We start from the raw sequence: 11913 nt of genomic DNA, 5'->3' as shown, positions 1-11913 counted from the left end.
AACACTGCATGACCTCAGTAGGATCTTAGATCTCTTCTGCCAGAAACAGGGCACATGGACAAAAGTACCATAGGTTCAGGCCTTCAGGGCTCCAAATCAGGGCCCAGCCCTAAGGACCTCTTGCAGAACGTGTTTGGTCAGTATTGAGGCCAGTAAACTCCCTCCTGACATACTGGGATAATAATCTAAATAGGCCTCCTCCCCTAATAGAACCCAGGTTGCTGGAGGAAACACAGGCCATTGGTATGAAGAGGATTCTGACTCTCATTGTTCCTTCTCCTAATACATGTGGGGGGCTTTTCCCTCATTCATTTCCTAGGTTAATGGCTATAACTAGAGCCAACTGTGTTTAGTCAGGACAGGACTTGAAGGAATATTCCCGAACAGCTGCTGAAACTCCCTTTCTTTCTAGGAAGTTCTCTGTCTTCTCCAGCCTGATATGGACTGCATATACCCACTTTGGTGGAAAAAAACATGGTATCTGCTCACTTGATCAGTCTGAGCTAATGAGGTCAGAACTGAGAACCTTCTTTCTCTGTCTTTTGACAGCATTTCACCTCATCTGCCTTCCCCTCCCTCTCCTCTTGTTTCTGCACCATCTTGGATATGGCCTGTATACACTGCCCACTTCAGATTTCCCTACTGGTACTCCTGGTAAAAATTGACAATGGGGAACAAGCTGATTGACTTTTACACGGACCCAGGTAGAGCATAATTCAGTATTTAAACTAATTTAATTTTCTTGCCTTAATTAAAATGGACAGGTCTTTAGAATTATCAGTGTTAAATATGGAACTTTCATTCTACCAAGATTTACTAAAGGTCAAATAAGCTCATGTTATCTCTGTTGCAATTTATTACCAAAAAAGGTGACTTAAAATGATAGTTAATTTTATCTGTCTCAAAGTTTTCATCAGTAATTGTTAAGATAGCTTTCAAAGTCTTTGGTAACTTTAAACTTTGGTAACTTTAAAGTTTTGCTTGGATGATAAAATAAATTGAATTCATTGGACATCTGAGTCTTTTCCAAACCCAATGAAGTGCTAAAGCATGACTATTGAACATAGGCTTGTGTTTTTGACTTCTTATTGCAATGAAAACTACAGATATTTGGGTCTGTTGGAAAACATGCTTGTGCTTAACTGACCCATGAATTTACCATCTAAGGAATTCTGATGTGACAGTTCACATTTGGTTACTACTTGGTTTTCACTGGAGACTAAGGTTTCTAAGGGTTAAAATCCTGCTAAGTGTAATTGAGACTGATGGAAATAAGGGAAACAATTCTGTATGTGTAAGAAAGATTTGAGGAATAGGAGTACATTTCTGTTGAAGGTAAAAGAAGGTAATTTTGCCCTAAATGAGACTGGTCATTTGGAGAGAAATGGCTTGAGCCAAAATCTGAATACAAAAAAAAAAAAGTTGTAGGAGGTCTGTGAAGGGAACCAATGGAAAGAAATTTTATGTGTAGTCAGAGTAGACTGAGATTGAAATGAATAGATTTTAAAAAGTACACTGATATTGCTTTCTCTCAGTTAAAAAGACACAGTTTTTTGAATTGTTGGTCTGTTCTTCATAAGAAAATATAAATAAAGTTGTTGTCTCTTTTGTCTTTATCAGGTCTTTAACCATCCAGATCCTATCTAGGTATGTGCTTTAAAGCTTGCCAAGGTTTAGGTTTTTTAAATTAATTAATTAATTAATTCATTATTTATGAGAGGAGGGAAGGGCAGAGGGAGAGGGAGAGAGACTCTTAAGCAGATTCCATGTTCAGCATGGAGCCCCACTCGGGGCTATCTTACCACCCTAAGATCACAACCTGAGTGGAAAGCAAGAGCCAGATGCTTAACCAACTGTGCCACCCAAGTGCTGCTAAAGCTTGCTAAGGTTTTAACAAACTTCCCCAAGATTTAAATTGTAAACAATGTCTCTTTGACTAATTAGGTTTGTTTATTTGATATGTTACATTCTGGTATAGGGTCATCACTTGATATTCTGATTATTGAAGTGTTCTGTGTAAGAATAACTGAATTTCCTTGTCAATTGCCTTATAATGACCTCTCAGATCATTAACAATATCCATTTCTGAGTTTTTGTCATTTGTAATTGTTCTTGTGTTCTTAAAAAATGTGGTTTGTCTTCAAGGAGATTCATATAAAGGACTTTTATAACAAATATAGGTATTCAATGTTTTTAAGATCAAAACTGAAACGGGTAAGAATTTTCAGAACTAACTAAAAAGCTTCATTCAAACTGAACAAGAATTAGGAACATGGAATTAAATGAATTGAGAAAAAATTATTATAGTTTCATGACTCTTGTTTGAAATATTGTTGGTTCTCTAATGTTTGTTCTTCTAGAATAAGGAAACTTTCTTGTAAGATAGCTAGGACTTACAGAAATATGATAAAGTATTAATTTGTGAACGATTTGAAGAATTTATCTTTTCTTTCTATCTGAACCCTCTGAAATTCAAAAGGTCTCAGTAAGTATTCTTTCTTCCATGGCAATCATAGTCATTTGCATAAGTTGAATAAGAATCTGTTCTTAAAACAGGATACCTTTGGAAACACTGATTATTTTACCAAAGTTTTGACTGGAATGTCCTAATTGATAGAGACATGCATAGACTCAGATATGACCAGACAACTTTAAAAAATTGAGGTTGACTTACGAAACCTGGAGCCATAAAGCCCTTAGAAATTTTGGCTAGATATCTTGCTTATAGAGTTTCCAGCAGCCTCGCCAGGTAAGTAAAGAATGTCACTTCCTGGCAAATGCAGGAACCTCAGGATACTATGGGGACCTGTGAAGAGGAATTCACCTAAATCTACAGGTATTGCAGACATGTCAGATGGCAGATATTTGGCTTGGCTTCTGGCCTAGAGAGGCTAGTAAAAATTCAGTCTAGATTCCTTATGAAAAGTTCCAGCAAAGCAGATTTTAAAAGATCTATATGGCTAATCACTATTCTTGCTGAGCTTATGTAAATAATTAGGCCAAGTTTGTTAAAAATTGGACTCATTTTACAAACAAATTAGTCTTAATTTGGCTGTTTCTGGAAATAAGGGTGATTTTAGAGGAAAAAAAATGTGTTTCAATAACACATCTTTGTGGATGTTAAATTTTAGTTCTGTTTTGTCTTAAAAAAAAAGATTTTATTTATTTATTTATTCATGAGAGATACAGAGGGAGAGAGAGGCAGAGACATAGGCAGAGGGAGAAGCAGGCTCCCTATGGGGAGCCCAATGTGGGACTTGATCCCAGGATCCCTGGATCAGGCCCTGAGCTGAAGGTAGACACTCAACCACTGAGCCACCCAGGCATCCCTCTGATTTGTCTTTAAATGTTGCTTGCCTAAGCTACACAACTTGAGGTAAACTTCAGAGAAATTTCCACAATAATTCATGTATAGACAATCTTTTTGCTTGTTATTCTGTGGGGGTAGTAACAGGACCTCGTGAGCATATGATTATTTGAACAGCTGAAAAATTGGTTTGATTCCCTAACAATTGTATAACTCAGCTAGCACCTTGACCAATTCTGTGTGGCTGGGATGACAAAATCACTCCTTAAAAGCCAGAGCATACCTCACTCCATGGGACTAACAGTGGACTTGTGGAGATAGTGGATGACTCTGCTTTCCTTATGATTAGATTAGGTGATGCATTTGGGAATGCCCTTATTTCTGAGACAACTCTTCTCCCACTTGTCAGTGATTCCCAGTAATTAGATTATTGTTAAGGCTAGAACTCAAATAAAGAGGGCTTCTTGGGATCCCTGGGTGGCGCAGCGGTTTGGCGCCTGCCTTTGGCCCAGGGCGCGGTCCTGGAGACCTGGGATCAAATCCCACGTCGGGCTCCCGGTGCATGGAGCCTGCTTCTCCCTCTGCCTGTGTCTCTGCCTCTCTCTCTCTCACTGTGTGCCTATCATAAATAAATAAAAGTTTAAAAAAAATTAAAAAAAAAAGAGGGCTTCTTGATGGTTTTATTCCTTAATCGTATTTATTCTAGAAGTCACTTATATTGATACAAAATTGCAAGTAGAAGCTTTAGCCAAGCATACAGTGACCACCTATAACTAAGCTTAACATGCAGTCACCCACAAATTCAGATGGCCCTTCAAAACTGAATAGTCCTTGATATCCTGACTCTGGCTCAAGGAGACCCAGAATTAGATGACTGGCTCCTAATAGGACCCAATGGCTGTGCATCTCTAACTTGTGTCCATAGCTTCTCCCACTTTGGATAGGTCATAGTACTCTGTGTTTTGCCTGGATGCATCGATGCATTATCAAAATCATTACCAACCCAGCCAACCTTCCAAATTTGAAACAATAGTGAACATGTTCTGTGTTTCAGTGGTATGAGCACCTAGCATCCACCTTTGTTCCCTCTTTGGGACTGGAGGATGTTGTTTGGCACATGGAAGCTCTTAAGTACCCAGTCAAAGCCCTAAATGACATTCAGAATAACATCTTTCTATTAATTACTGAAGTAACACAAATGCACAAAGCAGTTTTACAAAATAAAATGGCATTAGATGTTTTCACTGTTTTAATTAGAGTGGAACTTGTGCTGTCATAAAAACAGAATGCTGTGTATATATCCCAGATTACCACAAAATATTTTTGGGTTTCTAACTGACATGAATACTCTACTTGGCACTTTAAACAATCCCTCTCTTTCCTTTAACAATTGATTAAACTCCTGGACTGGAAGAGGATTTTTGTCAACTCTCAAAAAACTCTATTTGGGTTCTTTTTCTTTTTCTTATTCTAATCATGTTTTCCTGTTTCCTTCCATGTCTCTCCACCTGATGCCAAGACTCCTTCATTGCCATAACTTCAAGGCAACAGATAATCCTTTCCCCTTAGATTCACACATGCAGTCTCCTTTGGATTCAACTGTCTCTGCCTTTCATAACTCCTATATGTATAAGCCCCAACTGACCAGTGTTGACCCATAGATAGGGAGATCTCAACACTCCTATTCAGCAGGAAGAAGTTACAGAAGATGACACCTTCCACCCTTAACAATCTTAAAGATTTAAGGGTCAAAATTGTTCATAAGGGAATGATGTGGGGAAACAAAGGCAAAAAGAAAACGAAATTTCCTTATTACCTACAGCCCACTGACAAGTCCTTGAAACAGGCAGAGTGACATTCCTCTGGGGACTTAGCTGCCTCAATGTTAATACTTTGCTAGGGGCAAAAGGTCATCTTAACCCGACCCCCAGGATCCTGTAAGTCTACTCTCACATATAAAAATTCTTTTGGAAACTTACTTCATCTCTACCCCCCAAGATATAAGTTGGCAACCATCCCCCTAACATGTGACAAGGTGATATATATCTGAAGGGTCTCATGACTGAGTTTTTACTAAACAGTAATAAATGACTTTTCCTCACAATAGCTAGCCCCTTCAAGCTCCTGAAAACCTTGTTTCCAAAATACCTTGAAGGCTTGGGCTGTCCGTGACCCCCTCCCAACTTGAAAGTATATAATCAATCACCTGTCACAAACCCAGTGTAGTTCTGTTCTGTCCATGGGTCCTGTCCCAGTGCTTAATAAAACCACCTTTTTGTACCAAAGACATCTCAGAGTTCTTTCTTGGCCATCAACTCCAGACCCCACCACTTCAAACCACATCAATGCCCTCCTGAACTCTGAGGAGGATATTAAGCTAAATTGACTTATGATATCTGTGAGGTTGACATGTTAGTAATGATGAATTGTAAATTTTAAAAACGGTTGTGATAAGTTATAGTTTTGGGAATTATAAAATGATTGAGAGAAGATGAATAAAAATATCAGAAATTTAGTAGATTAAGAAGCACAGCTGATTTTGAAAATATATTGCATAATTAAACTACCTAAAATATTTTACTATCCAAATAAAAACACACAGCCCTTTCATAAGCCCTTTTTCTTTTAGGATAATGACTCCCTGCTTTTTAAAATGTTCCCTAGATCATAGTTAGGTATAGGAATTGTTTAGGTGTTCTACTTTCTGTACCAAAAATAAATATTTTATAATTTACTTAAATAAAGTCATACAAAAAGCCAAAGCCAACTCAAAAACCCTCAGTCATAATCTCATGTTTTGGTGAAGGGAGGAATGTTACTTCTAAGGAGCATGTCTCCTAAGCTTTGACTTCTGTTAGTCCTTTATCCCTCATATTAAGGGCTTTATAAACCCTGTTGCTTGTTTTTTTGCACAACGATTTTTAAATTTGGTTCTTTTCATCATCTTCAAAACCATTCTTCTTAATCTATGCTTGATTATCTTCTGCCTAGATACTTCCTGAACCTTCAATATCACCATCAGTATGATGGTGTTCCTATTTGGGCCTTACTTCAAAGCAGTGCAAAATTATTTATTGATTCTTTACTGCTTTCTACTCCTTTGGCTTTTCTTTAAACTAAACCCACCCTAGGCCTGTATGTCCCCATCAGAATATAGTGCTTTGCTCATTTCAGGTTTTCATTACATATTGAATCCAAGAGAATAATTTCCTTTATCAAACTTACAGCATAAACTGTATACTATATGAGCAAACATAAATGTATATATCCCTGTTTATTTATTGTATGAAATATGAGTTTAGAGATTTCAGTGAATCCTGGAAAACACCCACCTCAGTGAGACTAAAGAGCAATAATGTGGGATGGTGAAAATCATAACCACTCCCTTTTCCCAGGAAGCAGGAGAACATGCTAAGTCTCTTCTCTTGGGAACTGTAGAGGTTGTCCAGGGTCCCAGCAGATAAGTTGGAGTTTGGCGTGGTTAGAGGTGACAGTAGAGCCATGGAAGTGGATGAACTTGGCTAAAGGAGAATGAATTTGGCCAACGGAGGATATGATTGAGAAAGGAGTCATTTTCAAAAGGGAAAAGTGGCAGTTAGCAAGCTTGGAGAAAGGAGAATAGGAGAGCTGACATGTCAAAGAATTAAAAAATATTTCATAAATATGTAAAATTCATGAGGATGGGGGCATTTTTGTCTTTTTTTTTTTTTTTGTGATTGGATCTATTCCTAGTGCTTAGAACAGCACCTGGTATGAAACAGACACTCAATAAACATTCTCTAAATGGATAAATAAGTGAAGAATAGATTATCAGTGTGTTAAATATGGCAGAGAGTTTGAAAAAGCTCAGGGCTAAAATGAAGTCACACAAATGTCATGGCAAATGCTAGATTACGGGAGATGGAGAAATGGAAAGTGAATCTGTTTTTTTTTTTGTTTGTTTGTTTGTTTTTTTGATGTTAGTTATTTGTTCATGAGAGACACACAGAGAGAGGCAGAGACATAGGCAGAGAGAGAAGCAGGCTCCCTGTGGGAGTCCTGCCTGATGCAGGACTCATCCCAGGACCCTGGGATTGTGTCTGGAGCCAAAGGCAGAGGCTCAGTCACTGAGCCATTCAGGTGCCCCTTGAATCTGTTTTTTGCAAAGCTTGTTGGTTTCTCTCAGCAAGACACTGTTGTTGGTTTCTCATCTCCCAAATTCCCATCAAAATGATCAAATGAATTCTATGAATAGAGAGAATCCAAGTCAGCATTGTCCACATGACAGAAATATCAAGTAATTTTTACTAGATCCTGTGTGGATAGATGGTTCTACTTTGGAGGCCCATGGGCACTCTTGTTCTGAAAGCATCATGTATTTGGAATGCAAATGAAAAAAGGCCCAGCAGATTCCCTTCCAGGGAGAAAGGCAATGAGGTAGACAGTGAGGCCATTAGTGGCACATTCTTTGGCCTCTCTCCTGTTTTGTGTGCCTCATGAAAGCCTAAAGTCACTATTCAGTCTCCATCCAGAGACCACACACTCACTGCCTTCTGTAGGTCATCCCTCCCAGTCCTATAAGAAGGCTGTAACTGCTTTTTCTACAGCTGTATTCACCTCAGTCTACTAAGGGAGGAGGAGGGGAGAGGAGGGGCTGAGATCAGCAGTTAAGTACAGTTTAAGCAAGGGGTTTGAGCTGGAAGGCGGGGCCTGGGATTCAAATGATAGCCTGTGCTTCTCAGGAGACTGCCAATAGTAAGGCCTCCAGTAAGGGAAAAACTGAGCAAGATTAAGGGGAAAGAACAGATGTGACCCAGGCGGCTATGGGAAAGAGGTAAAGGAAACCAGAAGGTTAAAGACGAGGCTTAATCAGGGGAGCAGGGAGCGTGTGCAGAAACCTAGAAGGGAGAGTAATGCAAAAAAACTGGAGGGATAGCTCTGAACACAGTGAAATAAACTGCCACTGTGGTTTGAATCAACTCCTTTACAGGTTGATGGAAAATTCTCCTCTTCCCTCCCAAGTTCTCTTCGGTACCATAGAGAAGAAAAATAAGAGACTGGGAAGAAGGGTCAGGTCAAAGCCCATCTTCAAAAGCCATCTATAGGCTTGAGTTTCTTTGGTCCAGTGATTTCTATTAAGGCACATGATGATTTTTTTTTAAAGATTTTATTTATTTATTCATGAGAGACAGAGAGGCAGAGACACAGGCAGAGGGAGAAGCAGGTTCCATGCAGGGAGCCCAACGTGGGACTCAATCCCGGGACCCCAGGATCAGGCCCTGGGCTGAAGGCGGCACTAAACCACTGAGCCACCCAGGCTGCCCAAGGCACGTGATGATTATGACCAGAGAAGAATGATTTTGTGGCTCAATGAATACATTAACATACTCTTTTCTACACTGTTGTGGGGGATTACATTCTCTTTCTCTTTGGAGGGGATCCATTTTTAATGTTTGTTCTTGGGAACCATTTCTTGCGATAAAACCTAGTAGCCAGAGATCACCAGAAACAAATCAGTATTTCAACAAAGTTAGATTTATTTTATTCTCTCTTGCCTTCTCCCTCATGGGAGATTGTATTAAACCAACCAATACCAAAGATGTGTATGTGATGAATAAGGATCATTTACAAGCATGCTGTTACTTGATGCCCCATAGGTGACAAAAGGAAGAATTGCCACGCTGAAAGAAGATGGGCTAGAATTTGAATAACCCTAATGAAATACATACTATAAAGGTCAGGTTTCTTCCGAAGTTCTGTTCCCTTTAGCTCTTCCAGTGAAGGACTGACAAGTAATCAGCATATAATGAACATGGCTTTCAAGTAAATATCTTTCTAAACACTATTTTGAAATGTGATTACCAGACAAGAAGCTGCAGATATTTAATGTTTACAGTTTGATGTGTTTGGGAATTGGTAGAGGTCTTCATTGTTGTTGTCATTGTTAAATTTATTTATTTATCCGTGAGACACACTGAGAGAGAGGCAGAGACATAGGCAGAGGGAGAAGCAGTGCATTTGAAAGAAAGTGCACTAGCTTGTTTTTTCTTTAGTTCTTTTTTCCCTATATTTATAAACAACATAGAAGAAAAAATCCAAAACCTAGAAACCAAAATGTATGCCTTTGTATATTCTAATTGTATGTAATTCTTCCTTTTTTTATTTTTAGGAAGTCTTGAAAATAAAGATCTGTGAGAATCAGCAGCTTTTTTTCTTGCTGTTTCAATGTTAGTAAATTTAGGTAACAAATTTCATTCATTCAAATAAAGTTACTACCCTGTTAGGGATACAAAAAAGAGGCAGACACAGACTTGACCCTTCAGGAATGCAAAGTCCCCAGAATACCCTTCCTTCATTGTATTTTAGAACCACTTCTAAAGAAAAGAAAAAGCAGGATGCTATTATATTTATGATTCCTTTGAAACTTAAATGAGGAGGAAGTTCTTGGAGTATTTTGTAGATTAAGAAAAGAAGTTGTGACAGATTGCAAGAATAGCCACAAATTATTTTATCCCTGTATGCATGCCCTTTAGCAATGTGACTTTCCTATTCCCATTAAGAGGTTATTAGTTCTATTTCTCCACAAAGTAATCTGGGCTTGATCATGTGACTTGCTTAGCCAACAGGACATTAACAAATATACCACAGGTAGACACTTGAAAAGTGCTTGTGCCTTAGGGCTTGCTGTCTTGCTGCCCCTAAAACCCTGGGAGAACCATGTGAATGCGCTTGAGCTACTTTGCCCAAAGGAAGAAAGACACGTGGTCATGTCTGATGTCTGTGTCACTCTGCTAACAGATGCCAAGCACCAGACCGATATGACTGAGGCTCTCTGGACCATGCAACTCCAGCTAAGCTGCCTACTACCTGGAGATGTAGGAGTGAACCAGCACACATGAGTTAAGCACACCTGGACCACAACAGTCCATTCGAAAGCATGCACTGGATTTTTTCCAACCCACAAAATTGTGGAAAGTGCTAGTGTTTGTTGTTTAAGGTCACCATATTTTGGGGTGCTGTTATGCAGTAAAGCTAACTGATGACAATAGTATTTGTTATCTTAAAACTTTAAAAAATCCAATTAACCTGATGTAATGATAGGATTAGGATGAAGTCAGAGAGTAAGGATATAGTGGTACCCTGTAATATTTTTCCAGGATGCCTGTCCATTAAACACTATATTGAAATGTGATTATCAGACAAGAAGCTGCAGATATTTAATTTTACGTTTGATATGTTTGGGAATTGGTAGAGGTCTTCATTGTTGTTGTTATTGTTAAATTTATTTATTTATCCATGAGAGACACACAGAGAGAGGCAGAGACATAGGCAGAGGGAGAAGCAGGCTCCTTAAGGGACTCCATACCAGGACCCCGGGATCACCACCTGAACCGGAGGCAGATGCTCAACACTGAGCCACCCAGGTATCCCTGTTGTTTTGTTTGTTTAAATTTTCTCTAGCACAAGATCTGAAATTGAAATTGGTTAGGGGTAAGATTTCTAGCTAGTAGATGAATAGAAGAATAGCTGATTGTCCGGGCTTTTGTTCTGGCTCTAACAGCACTATGAGTCAATGTTTGCTTAGTGAACGATCAGTATTTATTGCCTTTCAATTCAACAACAGGCTATGTTTTAAATATAAAAATCACCATGGTGAGTTATTCCCACTGACCACTCATCACTGAGCCACTCCTCTATTCAATGGATCCAAGGGATACATTCTGGGAAGTCAATGTTACAAGTGCTTGGCTGTAAGCCCAGCAGAGGCAGCAGTCGTCTCTGTGATGCCTTTGTCGCCTGCTCTGCCTCCAGCCACTGTAACTGGGTGTCCGTTCCACCATGCCAACCAAGTGCTTCTCATGGAGGTCACAAAGAACTCCATATTGCTAAATCCAGTGGACATTCTTCAGTTTCTATCTAGCCTCTCAGCAGCAGACGACACTGCTGACCAATCCCATCATGAAGTACGTTCCTCCTATAATTTCTGTGACCACCGTTTTCTGGTTTTCTGCCTATGGCTCTGAACACTGCAGTCTTTTTTGAGGGCTCCTTTGTATCTCCCATCTCCTTTATGTTCCTTCAGGTTATGTCCTGGGTCACCTTCTCTCCCTATTCCACACACTTCCTGGGCAATCTCATCGGTGACATATCTTCCTATCTCCTATGTATTAACCTTTTCCAAAGTGATGTCTCCAGTTAAAATCTCTTTCCTGAGCATCAGAAATCAAGCCATCTACTGAGCACCTTTTAGATGTCACCCAGGCCCCTCAATCTCAACATGTACAAACTGAAGGTTGAGTCCTTCTCCACCCTGCCCCCTTGGCCTCACACTGCTCTTAGCTACCCCAGCCCCCAGCTTCTTGTATGGTCCCAACTACAGTGTCAGGGTGCCAGCTATGTGGTTACCAGGACAGAAGTCTCAGAAACCATCCTTGATGTCTTCCTCAATTGCTGAACAAATCCTGTCAGATCTACCCTCTCAATAGTTCTGGAACAAATCCCGGTCTCTTCAGTTTTCTCTCTCCAATTCAGAGAATACCTATTTTCAAATGATCTATGTCTCTGTGGCAGCCAAGGCCCAGTCTTTTGAAACTGATATGCCAAACCCTTGACTTCATGGTTATTCT

This window comes from Canis aureus, chromosome 7 (assembly GCF_053574225.1).
Source record: "Canis aureus isolate CA01 chromosome 7, VMU_Caureus_v.1.0, whole genome shotgun sequence".
Taxonomy (NCBI): Eukaryota; Metazoa; Chordata; class Mammalia; order Carnivora; family Canidae; genus Canis; species Canis aureus.
The sequence above is the reverse complement of the archived record's forward strand: the minus strand, read 5'-3'. Positions refer to the sequence as shown.